General features: G+C 45.9%; 2 long non-coding RNA genes across 2 annotated transcripts; both read right to left on the bottom strand.

The window, feature by feature from the left end:
- Positions 1-1,324: 1,324 nt before the first annotated feature.
- On the bottom strand, positions 1,325-5,009 carry LOC147985180 (uncharacterized). The gene is made up of 3 exons (XR_015616496.1): positions 4,415-5,009; positions 3,076-3,150; positions 1,325-1,766 (listed from the first exon to the last, which is right to left on the bottom strand). It is a non-coding gene; the product is annotated as an uncharacterized LOC147985180 (long non-coding RNA).
- A 4,584-nt stretch (positions 5,010-9,593) lies between these two features.
- Positions 9,594-13,048, bottom strand: LOC147985179 (uncharacterized). Its single transcript, XR_015616495.1, has 2 exons — positions 12,540-13,048; positions 9,594-11,276 (listed from the first exon to the last, which is right to left on the bottom strand). It is a non-coding gene; the product is annotated as an uncharacterized LOC147985179 (long non-coding RNA).
- Positions 13,049-13,551: the final 503 nt, after the last annotated feature.

Here is a 13,551-nt window from a genome sequence, read left to right as displayed (position 1 = left end):
CTTGAATATTACCTTGGGGTGCCTTGGGAATCCCCAAGCTTAGGGTCTTATCACTCCTTGTTCTCCTCATATCGACATCTCACCCAAAACTTGAAAACTTCAATCCCACAAAACTTAACGGAACTTTGTGAGATAGGTTAGTATGATAAAGAGCAAACCATTTCACTTTGGTACTGTCAAAGACAAGATTCATAATTGTTTCCACACAATGCCTACTGTAGCATATAATTTCCACAATTTATATTGAGCAATATAAGCAATAGAAACTAGAAAACAAGCAAACTATGCATTGAAAACAGAATCTGTCAAAAACAGAACAGTCTGTAGTAATTTGTACTCCAACCATATTTCTACTACTCAAAAAATTCTGAAAAATATGAAAACCTGTGAAATTTGTCTATTAATCTTATAAAAAAATAATCAGCATTTTATCATGCTTCTGTTAAAAATGAGAATTGTTTTCCTGAGCGAAAAGTTTCTGTTTTTCAGCAAGATCAAATCAACTATCACCATAAGCCATCCCAAAGGTCTTACTTGGCACTTCATTGAAACAAAAGCAATGAAACATGATTACTACAGTAGCCTAATCATGTGAAAACACAAAAACAGTAGGTAAAAGTGTTGGATTGTCTCCCAACAAGCGCTTTTCTTTTATGCCTTTTAGCTAGGCATGATGATTTCAATGATGCTCACATAAAAGATAAGAATTGAAACATAAAGAGAGCATCATGAAACACATGGCAAGCACATTTAAGTCTAACCCACTTCCTATGCATAGGGATTTTGTGAGCAAACAACTTATGGGAGCAATAATCAACTAGCATAGGACGGCAAAACAAGTATAACTTCAAAATTTTGAACACATATAGAGGAAACATGATATTATTGCAATTCCTACAAGCATATGTTCCTCCCTCATAATAATTTTCAGTATCATCATGAATGAATTCAACAATATAACTATCACATAAGCATTCTTTTCATGACACAAAAGCATAGAAAACTTATTACTCTCCACATAAGCAAATTTCTTCTCATCAATAGTAGTGGGAGCAAACTAAACAAAATAACTATCATGAGAGTGAAAATTAAATATCATGATGACAAGTTTCAAAGTTATCATTATTCTTTCTAGCATACATGTCATCACCATAATCATCATAGATAGCAACTTAGTTCTCATAATCAATTGGAACCTCTTCCAAAATAGTGAATTCATCACTAAATAAAGTCATGACCTCTCCAAATCCACTTTCATAATTATCACAGTAAGATTCAACGCCCTCCAATATAGTGGGATCATTACTTCCTAAAGTTGACACTCTTCCAAACCCACTTTAATCAATATAATAATCATAAATAGGAGTGTGACGCCCCCGATTTAATCGTACACTAATCATACACGCAAACGTGTACGATCAAGATCAGGGACTCACGGGAAGATACCACAACACAACTCTACAAATAAAATAAGTCATACAAGCATCATATTACAAGCCAGGGGCCTCGAAGGCTCGAATACAAGAGCTCGATCATAGATGAGTCAGCGGAAGCAACAATATCTGAGTACAGACATAAGTTAAACAAGTTTGCCTTAAGAAGGCTAACACAAACTGGGATACGGATCGAAAGAGGCGCAGGCCTCCTGCCTGGGATCCTCCTAAACTACTCCTGGTCGCCGTCAGCGGGCTGCACGTAGTAGTAGGCACCTCCCGAATAGTAGTAGTCGTCGTCAACGGTGGCGTCTGGCTCCTGGACTCCAGCATCTGGTTGCGACAACCAGGTAGAAGGGATAGGGGGAAAAGAGGGAGAAAGCAGCCGTGAGTACTCATCCAAAGTACTCGCAAGCAAGGAGCTATACTACATATGTATGCATTGGTATCAACTGGAATAAGGCTATTATATGTGGACTGAACTGCAGAATGCCAGAATAAGAGGGGGATAGCTAATCCTGTCGAAGACTACGCTTCTGGCAGCCTCCGTCTTGCAGCATGTAGAAGAGAGTAGACTGAAGTCCTCCAAGTAACATCGCATAGCATAACCCTAACCGATGATCCTCCCCTCGTCGCCCTGTGAGAGAGCGATCACCGGTTGTATCTGGCACTTGGAAGGGTGTGTTTTATTAAGTATCCGGTTCTAGTTGTCATAAGGTCAAGGCACAACTCCAAGTCGTCCTGTTACCGAAGATCACGGCTATTCGAATAGATTAACTTCCCTGCAGGGGTGCACCACATATCCCAACACGCTCGATCCCATTTGGCCAGACACACTTTCCTGGGTCATGCCCGGCCTCGGAAGATCAACACGTCGCAGCCCCACCTAGGCACAACAGAGAGGTCAGCACGCCGGTCTAAATCCTATGGCGCAGGGGTCTGGGCCCATCGCCCTTTGCACACCTGCACGTTGCGAACGCGGCCGGAAGCAGAACTAGCCCCCTTAATACAAGAGCAGGCTTACGGTCCAATCCGGCGCGCGCCACTCAGTCGCTGACGTCACGAAGGCTTCGGCTGATACCACGACGTCGAGTGCCCATAACTGTCCCCGCGTAGATGGTTAGTGCGTATAGGCCAGTAGCCAGACTCAGATCAAATACCAAGATCTCGTTAAACGTGTTAAGTATCCGCGAACACCGACCAGGGCCAGGCCCACCTCTCTCCTAGGTGGTCACAACCTGCCCTGTCGCTTCGCCACAAAATCCACACAGAGGGCCGTTGGGACAAGGTCCTTTCAGCCCCCAATCCGTGAATCACTCGCGGGTGCTCCACAAGCCGACCCGTCTTTAGTCACCACATGTATCATGTATAAAGTATATAGTATATACCCGTGATCACCTCCCGAGTGATCACGGCCCGATAATATAGCATGGCCGACGGATAAGAATATATGGCCACTGATGATAAACTAGCATCCTATACTAAGCATTAGGATTGCAGGTAAAGGTAACAACAATAGTAGCAAGGACAGGCTATGCATCGGAATAGGATTAACGGAAAGCAGTAACATGCTACACTACTCTAATGCAAGAAGTAGAGAGAAGAGTAGGCGATATCTGGTGATCAAAGGGGGGGGGCTTGCCTGGTTGCTCTGGCAAGAGAGAGGGGTCGTCAACACCGTAGTCGTACTGGGTAGCAGCGGCGTCGGTCTCGATGTCTAGCGAGAGAAGAGGGGGAAGAAACAATAAATATAATGCAAACAAATGCATGATGATGCATGACATGACAAAGCGTGATGCTAGGTGTGCCCTAACGCGTTACGAGGCGGTACCAATGAAGGGGAGGAACATCCAGGAAATTATCCCCGGTGTTTTGCGTTTTCGGGCAGAGGAGTCGGAGGGGAAAAGTTGTGTGTTCGCTATGCTAGGGATGCGTGGCGGACGAACGGGTTGCGTATCCGGATTCGTCTCGTCGTTCTGAGCAACTTTCATGTAGAAAGTATTTCCATCCAAGCTACGGATTATTTTATATTAATTTTTAAAGTTTTAATTCATTTTCTAGAATTACTGAAATTCTGCTAAGTCCTTAGTTTTAAACATCATTTAGCTGTTTTCTAGAGGCTATAACTAGTGTTCTATTCATCCTATGAATTGGTGCCTTATACCAATATTGATCACTTTCCTATGGTCTACAAGATGGTATCAATTGCATCATGGTTAAATCCCTGTAACTTGTTTACTTTCTGCTCCAAAGTTGCTATGGCAGTATATCTGTTTTTAGTTCTGCCAGTTAACAGAACATAGACTTTTGTCATTTTCATAGGAATTAATCCAGGCAACTTTTGGATTTGGTCCAATGGAAAGAATTGAACCTTGACAAGTGTACTACCCACACATATTTATTTTAGCTATGTTGAGGTTTGTTTAGTTCCTGTTTTGAGGCTGTTTAGGGGGCTAATCGTTGCAGTTTTAGAAAAGCTAGCAGCTGCTACAGTAACTGAATGTTACTGTAGCAACGCTGCACTTGTAGCAGCAGCATTACAGGAAGCAGCGGCACGCGCGCAGGGCAGCGATGCGGCAGCAGCAGCTATAGCAAGCAACATCAGAGCAGCGTGGGCATCAAGCAGCAACAGCGAACGCATGCGGGGGCAACGGCTCGCGAACAGCAGCAGTTCAGCAGCGATCAGCGCAGGCGCGACGAGCAGCAGCGAGGGCGCGCGAGGGAGGCGACAGGGGAGTGGCCGGGCGAGGCAGGCGTGCACGCAGGCACGCGCGGGCTGTAGGGGCGCGGCCAGGAGAGGCTATGCGCGCGGGGACACGGAGGTCCGGCCATGGCTGCCACAGGCGACGGGGCGGGCGCGGGGAGTACAGGGGCTGGCGGCTGCGGTGAGCGCGGCGGGTAGCGGGTTCCGTCCATGGCGGCAGATACGACTAGGGGACGCGCGTGAGCAAAAAGGAGTGGGGAAAACAGCGGGAGCTCACAGCGAGGTCAACGCGAGCTCGAGGAAGACGATGCGGGTCGAAGCAGTGCAGGTCGAGTGGAGGAGCGCGGCCACCGTAGTCGAGGAAGATGACCCGATTGCGGTGACTCCCGGCGATCCAGCCCGTGAGGTATCGTGTAGAGGATGAAGGCGACGAGGCGGACCTCCTGGACATGTTTGAGTAGCGCAGACGTGGTCGATGGGGTGCGTTTAGGATGGTTCCGCTCGATTTTGTGCTCAGAACGGATGAAGTCGACCGCGACGGTTCTCCTGGATGCCTTGGCGCGACGAGGGGAGGTCGGTGGCCGCGACTACTGCGACGATGAGCACGGTCACCGCGTCGAGCTCCGATCTTGATTTGTAGTAGATGAGGAGGGGGCGAGCAAGGGGATTAGGGGGAGGCTAGGGTTGACCAGGCGAGGGGGCGAGCTTTTATAGGGCGCCGAGGTCGCCTGGATGCGCGCCGTGTGGCCATCCACGCCATGGACGCGCCATCTGCGTCCACGGGGTGCGGGGAACAGGGGAAGGGGAACGAGGGGGGGTTAGGTGGGTTGGCCGGGCAGCTTTGGCCGATTGGGCCACGTGGCCCAACGGGGTGGTCTGGCCTTCTTTTTTTTCTTTGATTCTTTTGCCTTTTCTTTTCCTTTTGATTTCTTTTAATGTTTTATTTTTCTTTTATTATTTTATTTTAGTCTTAGTAAAATATACAAGCAGCATATAAATTAGTATTTCAACTTAGCTCCTAGTCACAAAAAGTCTAGTCCTCAAATAAATTAGTTTGACATTTTATTAATTACAAAAGGTATTTAAATAAGTGTTTTTACTACTGTTTTATTCATCTTATAGTACTTAAACATTTTATAAAGGTGTGGTTTCTCCACCATAATTACCTATGCAATATTTGGTTCACTCCGAACATTTTAGTTTTAATATTTGAAAACTTTTATTGCTTGCTTGATTTTGAATTTGAATTTTATTCGGTTTCGAACTAACGCAAGATTAGCATCAGTAATCGAAGTGACGTGGCGTCATTAGCAGAGAATTACTGTAACTTAATTATCCGGGCGTCACAATTCTCCTTCACTACAAGAAATCTCGTCCCGAGATTTAAGAGGGGGTCTAAAGGGAAAAGGTTTGGTTATGAAATTCTAACGAATCTTCTCGGTCTTGGTTGCTCTTCTCGAAGAGGTCAATCCATAGTATGTATGTCTTCATTCCTATGCACCAATGCATCATGAGGAAATTGTCGTCCTTCCTTCGGGAACTTCACCGTACTTACGAAAGGATAAGAGGGGAAAAACTCTATAAGGACGGATCCCAACAAGATCGAGCATCAGACGGTTAACTCAGGGAAGAAGCATAAGTATCTCTCGATTTGAAACTTAAGAAGATATCGAGAGCAAAGTAAGAAGGTACCATGAGAAGTTTCAAATGGATAGGCAATCGTACGATGCATAATCAAAAGGTGAAAGGGTTTCAGGGCAACGAGGATAGGTATTGCGCCTCATACCAGATTAGATCACTAGACAGGTGGTCCGTGAATTACTTACAAAGTCAAGCGCGAGGAACAACCTTGGGAACAGGTGGTGTACAGGAGAGTCAGGTTTCGATCCTGTGGAACTGTGGGTTATGGGCCCGCCATGTGGGATAAAAGTAGGAGTGGTGACATCTTGCATGGTCATGATAGCAAGGCATGTCAGAGGGTAGCCAGCCAGTTATGTCGGCAACAATGTCGGTACCAAGGGCGAGGGACGAAGAGAACCATTTTCCTGCTCGTTGAACGAGGCAGACCAATAGGCAAAGTTCTCGTCCATCGGTGGTTACCAGAATGTCAATAACAATAGTAACAGGGTCTTACTGACAGAGTTGTACACTGCGGTGCTTATATAAGCAGTGATGTATTACTGCTTAGATCATATAAATCTCAAGAAGGTTAAACAGAACAATGGAAAGGAAAAATGTGATTATCAGATTAAACAGATCAATGGGAAGGCAAAATGTGTTTAAACACATATTTCAGGGGTATATCCTTCCCAAGAACAAGTAGAGTATGATATCCAAGACCGGATAGAAGGTAGAAAGCCACTTAAGTAAGGGGGAGGAAGCTCATGATATTACCCATACAACGGTGTTTGGATAATTGAACAGGAAACATTTAGCATTAGCTTCAATGTACTTGTTGAAAATCAGAATACCATAGACATGCTTCGAGATAGCATTGACATGGTCAACGGGTGAAGATCAGACTCTGGAGACACAAAGGATCCATCAGGAATAACTTGAAGAATAGGTCTTACAATTTCCTCATGGAAGAAGGGATAACCTTCCTGAAAAGGAATCTATAACAACAAGTCCTCCGGCCAGGTGTGATAGGCATGACCCCACCTTACCGATATATCAGGACCAATGTAATAACTCTTGGAAATATGTTCCAACCATCATATCTGACCGAGATTCAGATCTGATTGGTGCCAGGATGCCTCAGACTCAGGATGCCTGAGAAGAAAAGGTGCAACACAATTGACAAGGCGACAATGTAAGATTCTCGGGAAATGTACTATGGAAGCGAGTTCCAAAACAAGAGTTCATCATTAAAACCAAGGGGAGAATGAAGAGGTGGCTGATGAACTCAACGACGATTCATTGAGATTTTCAAAAGATGGATTTCCACACTTAGGTGAACAAGGAGTCAACATTTGTCGGACCAAATGATATAAGGATGTATGCTCGAGGAAAACATACACAATTAAGCATTGGTTGAAAAGTGCACCCAAAATATGGTCTTAGGTAGCATGATCAATGTTAGAAAGGTGATTCAACAACCAATAGTCTAAGAATGAAATATCGACCATTAACTTGAAAGCAATAGGGTGCTAGAGACACGAACAAGTTTGTGTTGAACGGAAGGCAATAAAGTGGTCGATGATAACACAAATCATCGAGGACAAGGAGGGTACTTCTCATCATGAATTCAATTAATATCTTGGAAGGGGTCAAAATGTTGATGATGATCACGACAAATCTTGTCGAGAGGCTCCATGAGGATGCAATCGCTCGGCGATGACATCAAGCCAAGGGAATGGTGAAGCAAAAGGTTATTATAACCATAGATAAGATGCGATCTCAGAATTCAAAGTTGTCTCTCAAGACAAACAATATGATGGTGAAGGTTTGATGTAAGATTAGAGCACTGTCGGGATTGTGTCCCGAGGATGAAGGACATAGGTAGAATGGTCAAGCAGTCAGCCTGACGATGATGATGTAGTCAATCAGCTGGGAATGACACTATCGAGTACAAACTCGTAAGCATTGAAGATTACTAAGAGTTGTTGAATCGCAGTGCAGACTCGATTCAGTTATCGATGTCTCTGAGTGTTAAATAGCTCAGAGCCCACGAAAAATTGGAATCAATGAGAATGTAGCACTAGATGAAGAACTCGTAAGAAGTTATGCAGTTCCATGATAATCTTGAGATACCAGGGGGGTAATACTCGACGACAAATCAAAGTAGAGGTTGGACTGGGGTATTACTCCGCAGAAGACAAGTGCTTAAACTTGCACGAGAAATGGTATTTAAAGGAGAACATGGTCGAAACCATGATTGCAAAAGGCCAGATCCCAGATATAAGATGAACTTATACCAAAGGAATAATTAATTTAACAGAAGCTTTAATGATAAGATCTACATCGTGTCCATGGGCATGAACACAGGGTTCAAGGTCGACTCCCACTTGTTCAACGCATAACCTTTCATTCACCTCTCGTATTTCAAAACTGACATTACTTGTTGAAAGTTTTTACCTGGTGCAATACCAGATAAGTATGACCCGTGAAATCTTTTGGGTTCACACGGTTTTAGAGTAGGTATAGGTTCAACCCATAGGGGCATCTTAGGAACATATACCACAAGCTTCAATCATAAATACCACCAGCTCGAAAACAAAGCATGGTTGAGAAAACAGAGGATACAATTTACCAAAGGCATTATGTATCCAAGGAAAAGGCTCACAAGCTTATTGAATATGAAGGACGTTGTCAGATAAAATCCAACAAAGGATCTGGTGGTCCATAAGGGATCTGATGTGAGCATCGGTACTCAACCAGAAGAAGAAAGAATGCAAGGAGATAAGATTATAGAAACAACTGACTAACTCAAAGCTCAAATGCAAAGGAATTATGAATTCCTAGACAAGGGATCAGAAGCAATGCTCTGATTAGGGATGGATAAGTTGAATAGCCTTAGGGGTTAAAATCGATGGCAATTTGGTTGGTCGAGATCCAGCTCATGTTTAAAATGACGTCTGAGCCGGAAGGACAAAAATGAAAGATCTGATTAAGGATTGCGAGCATTCACAACATATTGATTCAACAGACTCAAACTGATAATGACTAAGGATGCCAATAAGATTACCGGACTTATGAGGTTAATCATAATGCAAGCAAGCAAGAATTTCAAGAGCAATAGGTTGTTGAGGATTTTCGGAGATCGAATGGTATTTCGAAGACTTTCGTGAAATACATGTATCCACTGGGGATGAGCGGATACTTGATAAGTGCGAGAAATTATTCGTAGGATTATCCAGGTTGCAAAGAACTGCAAGGGCAGTGGGCACAGGGTATTATCGGAACAAGAGAGAGAATTTCGGGGTATCTTGTAATAACAAGATTAACTGGGAATAAAGTAAGGGTGACAGGTGTAAGTATTTATCCATAGGGATATTTTGGTGGTACGGGATGGCAAAAGCAATGGGCATAAAGTCTCGAGAGAACAACGGAGAGTGTCTTCGGAATCCTTCGGTACAGCAGGCGATCATCTGTAACAAGGGGCTCTCCGGGAGAAAGTATTTCCGAGAACCTAAAGTCAGTTTTGTTTTTTAGCAAAATCATTTAACCCGAATAGAAGAGAGGTCAAAGTTCCAGAGTATAGACGAGGAATAAAAGATTCTAATACCACCCAATGGCGACGTGGGCCCATAAGCCGCACAGCCATGTTAGTTAAAAGTTTTGCAATGACTAGACTCAACTTCGGCCAAGGAGTTTGGAAGAGGGATTCCTACAGGCAGTCGGCTCTGATACCAACTTGTGACGCCCCCGATTTAATCGTACACTAATCATACCCGCAAACGTGTACGATCAAGATCAGGGACTCACGGGAAGATACCACAACACAACTCTACAAATAAAATAAGTCATACAAGCATCATATTACAAGCCAGGGGCCTCGAAGGCTCGAATACAAGAGCTCGATCATAGACGAGTCAGCGGAAGCAACAATATCTGAGTACAGACATAAGTTAAACAAGTTTGCCTTAAGAAGGCTAACACAAACTGGGATACGGATCGAAAGAGGCGCAGGCCTCCTGCCTGGGATCCTCCTAAACTACTCCTGGTCGCCGTCAGCGGGCTGCACGTAGTAGTAGGCACCTCCCGAATAGTAGTAGTCGTCATCAACGGTGGCATCTGGCTCCTGGACTCCAGCATCTGGTTGCGACAACCAGGTAGAAGGGATAGGGGGAAAAGAGGGAGAAAGCAGCCGTGAGTACTCATCCAAAGTACTCGCAAGCAAGGAGCTATACTACATATGTATGCATTGGTATCAACTGGAATAAGGCTATTATATGTGGACTGAACTGCAGAATGCCAGAATAAGAGGGGGATAGCTAATCCCGTCGAAGACTACGCTTCTGGCAGCCTCCGTCTTGCAGCATGTAGAAGAGAGTAGACTGAAGTCCTCCAAGTAACATCGCATAGCATAACCCTAACCGATGATCCTCCCCTCGTCGCCCTGTGAGAGAGCGATCACCGGTTGTATCTGGCACTTGGAAGGGTGTGTTTTATTAAGTATCCGGTTCTAGTTGTCATAAGGTCAAGGAACAACTCCAAGTCGTCCTGTTACCGAAGATCACGGCTATTCGAATAGATTAACTTCCCTGCAGGGGTGCACCACATATCCCAACACGCTCGATCCCATTTGGCCAGACACACTTTCCTGGGTCATGCCCGGCCTCGGAAGATCAACACGTCGCAGCCCCACCTAGGCACAACAGAGAGGTCAGCACGCCGGTCTAAATCCTATGGCGCAGGGGTCTGGGCCCATCGCCCTTTGCACACCTGCACGTTGCGAACGCGGCCGGAAGCAGAACTAGCCCCCTTAATACAAGAGCAGGCTTACGGTCCAATCCGGCGCGCGCCACTCAGTCGCTGACGTCACGAAGGCTTCGGCTGATACCACGACGTCGAGTGCCCATAACTGTCCCCACGTAGATGGTTAGTGCGTATAGGCCAGTAGCCAGACTCAGATCAAATACCAAGATCTCGTTAAACGTGTTAAGTATCCGCGAACACCGACCAGGGCCAGGCCCACCTCTCTCCTAGGTGGTCACAACCTGCCCTGTCGCTTCGCCACAAAATCCACACAGAGGGCCGTTGGGACAAGGTCCTTTCAGCCCCCAATCCGTGAATCACTCGCGGGTGCTCCACAAGCCGACCCGTCTTTAGTCACCACATGTATCATGTATAAAGTATATAGTATATACCCGTGATCACCTCCCGAGTGATCACGGCCCGATAATATAGCATGGCCGACGGATAAGAATATATGGCCACTGATGATAAACTAGCATCCTATACTAAGCATTAGGATTGCAGCTAAAGGTAACAACAATAGTAGCAAGGACAGGCTATGCATCAGAATAGGATTAACGGAAAGCAGTAACATGCTACACTACTCTACTGCAAGAAGTAGAGAGAAGAGTAGGAGATATCTGGTGATCAAAGGGGGGGCTTGCCTGGTTGCTCTGGCAAGAGAGAGGGGTCGTCAACACCGTAGTCGTACTGGGTAGCAGCGGCGTCGGTCTCGATGTCTAGCGAGAGAAGAGGGGGAAGAAACAATAAATATAATGCAAACAAATGCATGATGATGCATGACATGACAAAGCGTGATGCTAGGTGTGCCCTAACGCGTTACGAGGTGGTACCGGTGAAGGGGAGGAACATCCGGGAAATTATCCCCGGTGTTTTGCATTTTCGGGCAGAGGAGTCGGAGGGGAAAAGTTGCGTGTTCGCTATGCTAGGGATGCGTGGCGGACGAACGGGTTGCGTATCCGGATTCGTCTCGTCGTTCTGAGCAACTTTCGTGTAGAAAGTATTTCCATCCGAGCTACGGATTATTTTATATTAATTTTTAAAGTTTTAATTCATTTTCTAGAATTACTGAAATTCTGCTAAGTCCTTAGTTTTAAACATCATTTAGCTGTTTTCTAGAGGCTATAACTAGTGTTCTATTCATCTATGAATTGGTGCCTTATACCAATATTGATCACTTTCCTGTGGTCTACAAGATGGTATCAATTTCATCATTGTTAAATCCCTGTAACTTGTCTATTTTCTGCTCCAAAGTTGCTATGGCAGTATATCTGTTTTTAGTTCTGCCAGTTAACAGAACATAGACTTTTGTCATTTTCATAGGAATTAATACAGGCAACTTTTGGATTTGGTCCAATGGAAAGAATTGAACCTTGACAAGTGTACTACCCACACATATTTATTTTAGCTATGTTGAGGTTTGTTTAGTTCCTATTTTGAGGCTGTTTAGGGGGCTAATCGTTGCAGTTTTAGAAAAGCTAGCAGCTGCTACAGTAACTGAATGTTACTGTAGCAGCGCTGCACTTGTAGCAGCAGCATTACAGGAAGCAGCGGCACGCGCGCAGGGCGGCGATGCGGCAGCAGCAGCTATAGCAAGCAACAGCAGAGCAGCGTGGGCATCAAGCAGCAACAGCGAACGCATGCGGGGGCAACGGCTCACGAACAGCAGTAGTTCAGCAGCGATCAGCGCAAGCGCGACGAGCAGCAGCGAGGGCGCGCGAGGGAGGCGACAGGGGAGTGGCCGGGCGAGGCAGGCGTGCGCGCAGGCACGCGCGGGCTGTAGGGGCGCGGCCAGGAGAGGCTATGCGCGCGGGGACACGGAGGTCCGGCCATGGCGGCCACAGGCGACGGGGCGGGCGCGGGGAGTACAGGGGCTGGCGGCTGCGGTGAGCGCGGCGGGTAGCGGGTTCCGTCCATGGCGGCAGATACGACTAGGGGACGCGCGTGAGCAAAAAGGAGTGGGGAAAACAGCGGGAGCTCACAGCGAGGTCAACGCGAGCTCGAGGAAGATGATGCGGGTCGAAGCAGTGCAGATCGAGTGGAGGAGCGCGACCACCGTAGTCGAGGAAGACGACCCGATTGCGGTGACTCCCGGCGATCCAGCCCGTGAGGTATCGTGTAGAGGATGAAGGCGACGAGGCGGACCTCCTGGACATGTTTGAGTAGCGCAGACGTGGTCGATGGGGTGCGTTTAGGATGGTTCCGCTCGATTTTGTGCTCAGAACGGATGAAGTCGACCGCGACGGTTCTCCTGGATGCCTTGGCGCGACGAGGGGAGGTCGGTGGCCGCGACTACTGCGACGATGAGCACGGTCACCGCGTCGAGCTCCGATCTTGATTTGTAGTAGATGAGGAGGGGGCGAGCAAGGGGATTAGGGGGAGGCTAGGGTTGACCAGGCGAGGGGGCGAGCTTTTATAGGGCGCCGAGGTCGCCTGGATGCGCGCCGTGTGGCCATCCACGCCATGGACGTGCCATCTGCGCCCACGGGGTGCGGGGAACAGGGGAAGGGGAACGAGGGGGGTTAGGTGGGTTGGCCGGGCAGCTTTGGCCGATTGGGCCACGTGGCCCAGCGGGGTGGTCTGGCCTTTTTTTTTCTTTGATTCTTTTGCCTTTTCTTTTCCTTTTGATTTCTTTTAATGTTTTATTTTTCTTTTACTATTTTATTTTAGTCTTAGTAAAATATACAAGCAGCATCTAAATTAGTATTTCAACTTAGCTCCTAGTCACAAAAAGTCTAGCCCTCAAATAAATTAGTTTGACATTTTATTAATTACAAAAGGTATTTAAATAAGTGTTTTTACTACTGTTTTATTCATCTTATAGTACTTAAACATTTTATAAAGGTGTGGTTTCTCCACTATAATTACCTATGCAATATTTGGTTCACTCCGAACATTTTAGTTTTAATATTTGAAAACTTTTATTGCTTGCTTGATTTTGAATTTGAATTTTATTCGGTTCCGAACTAACGCAAGATTAGCATCAGTAATCGA

Source organism: Triticum urartu, chromosome 2A, assembly GCF_056163025.1.
Source record: "Triticum urartu cultivar PI428250 chromosome 2A, HENAU_Tu73, whole genome shotgun sequence".
Classification (NCBI taxonomy): domain Eukaryota; kingdom Viridiplantae; phylum Streptophyta; class Magnoliopsida; order Poales; family Poaceae; genus Triticum; species Triticum urartu.
Note: the sequence above shows the minus strand (reverse complement) of the source record. Positions and strands in the feature narration are given on the sequence as shown.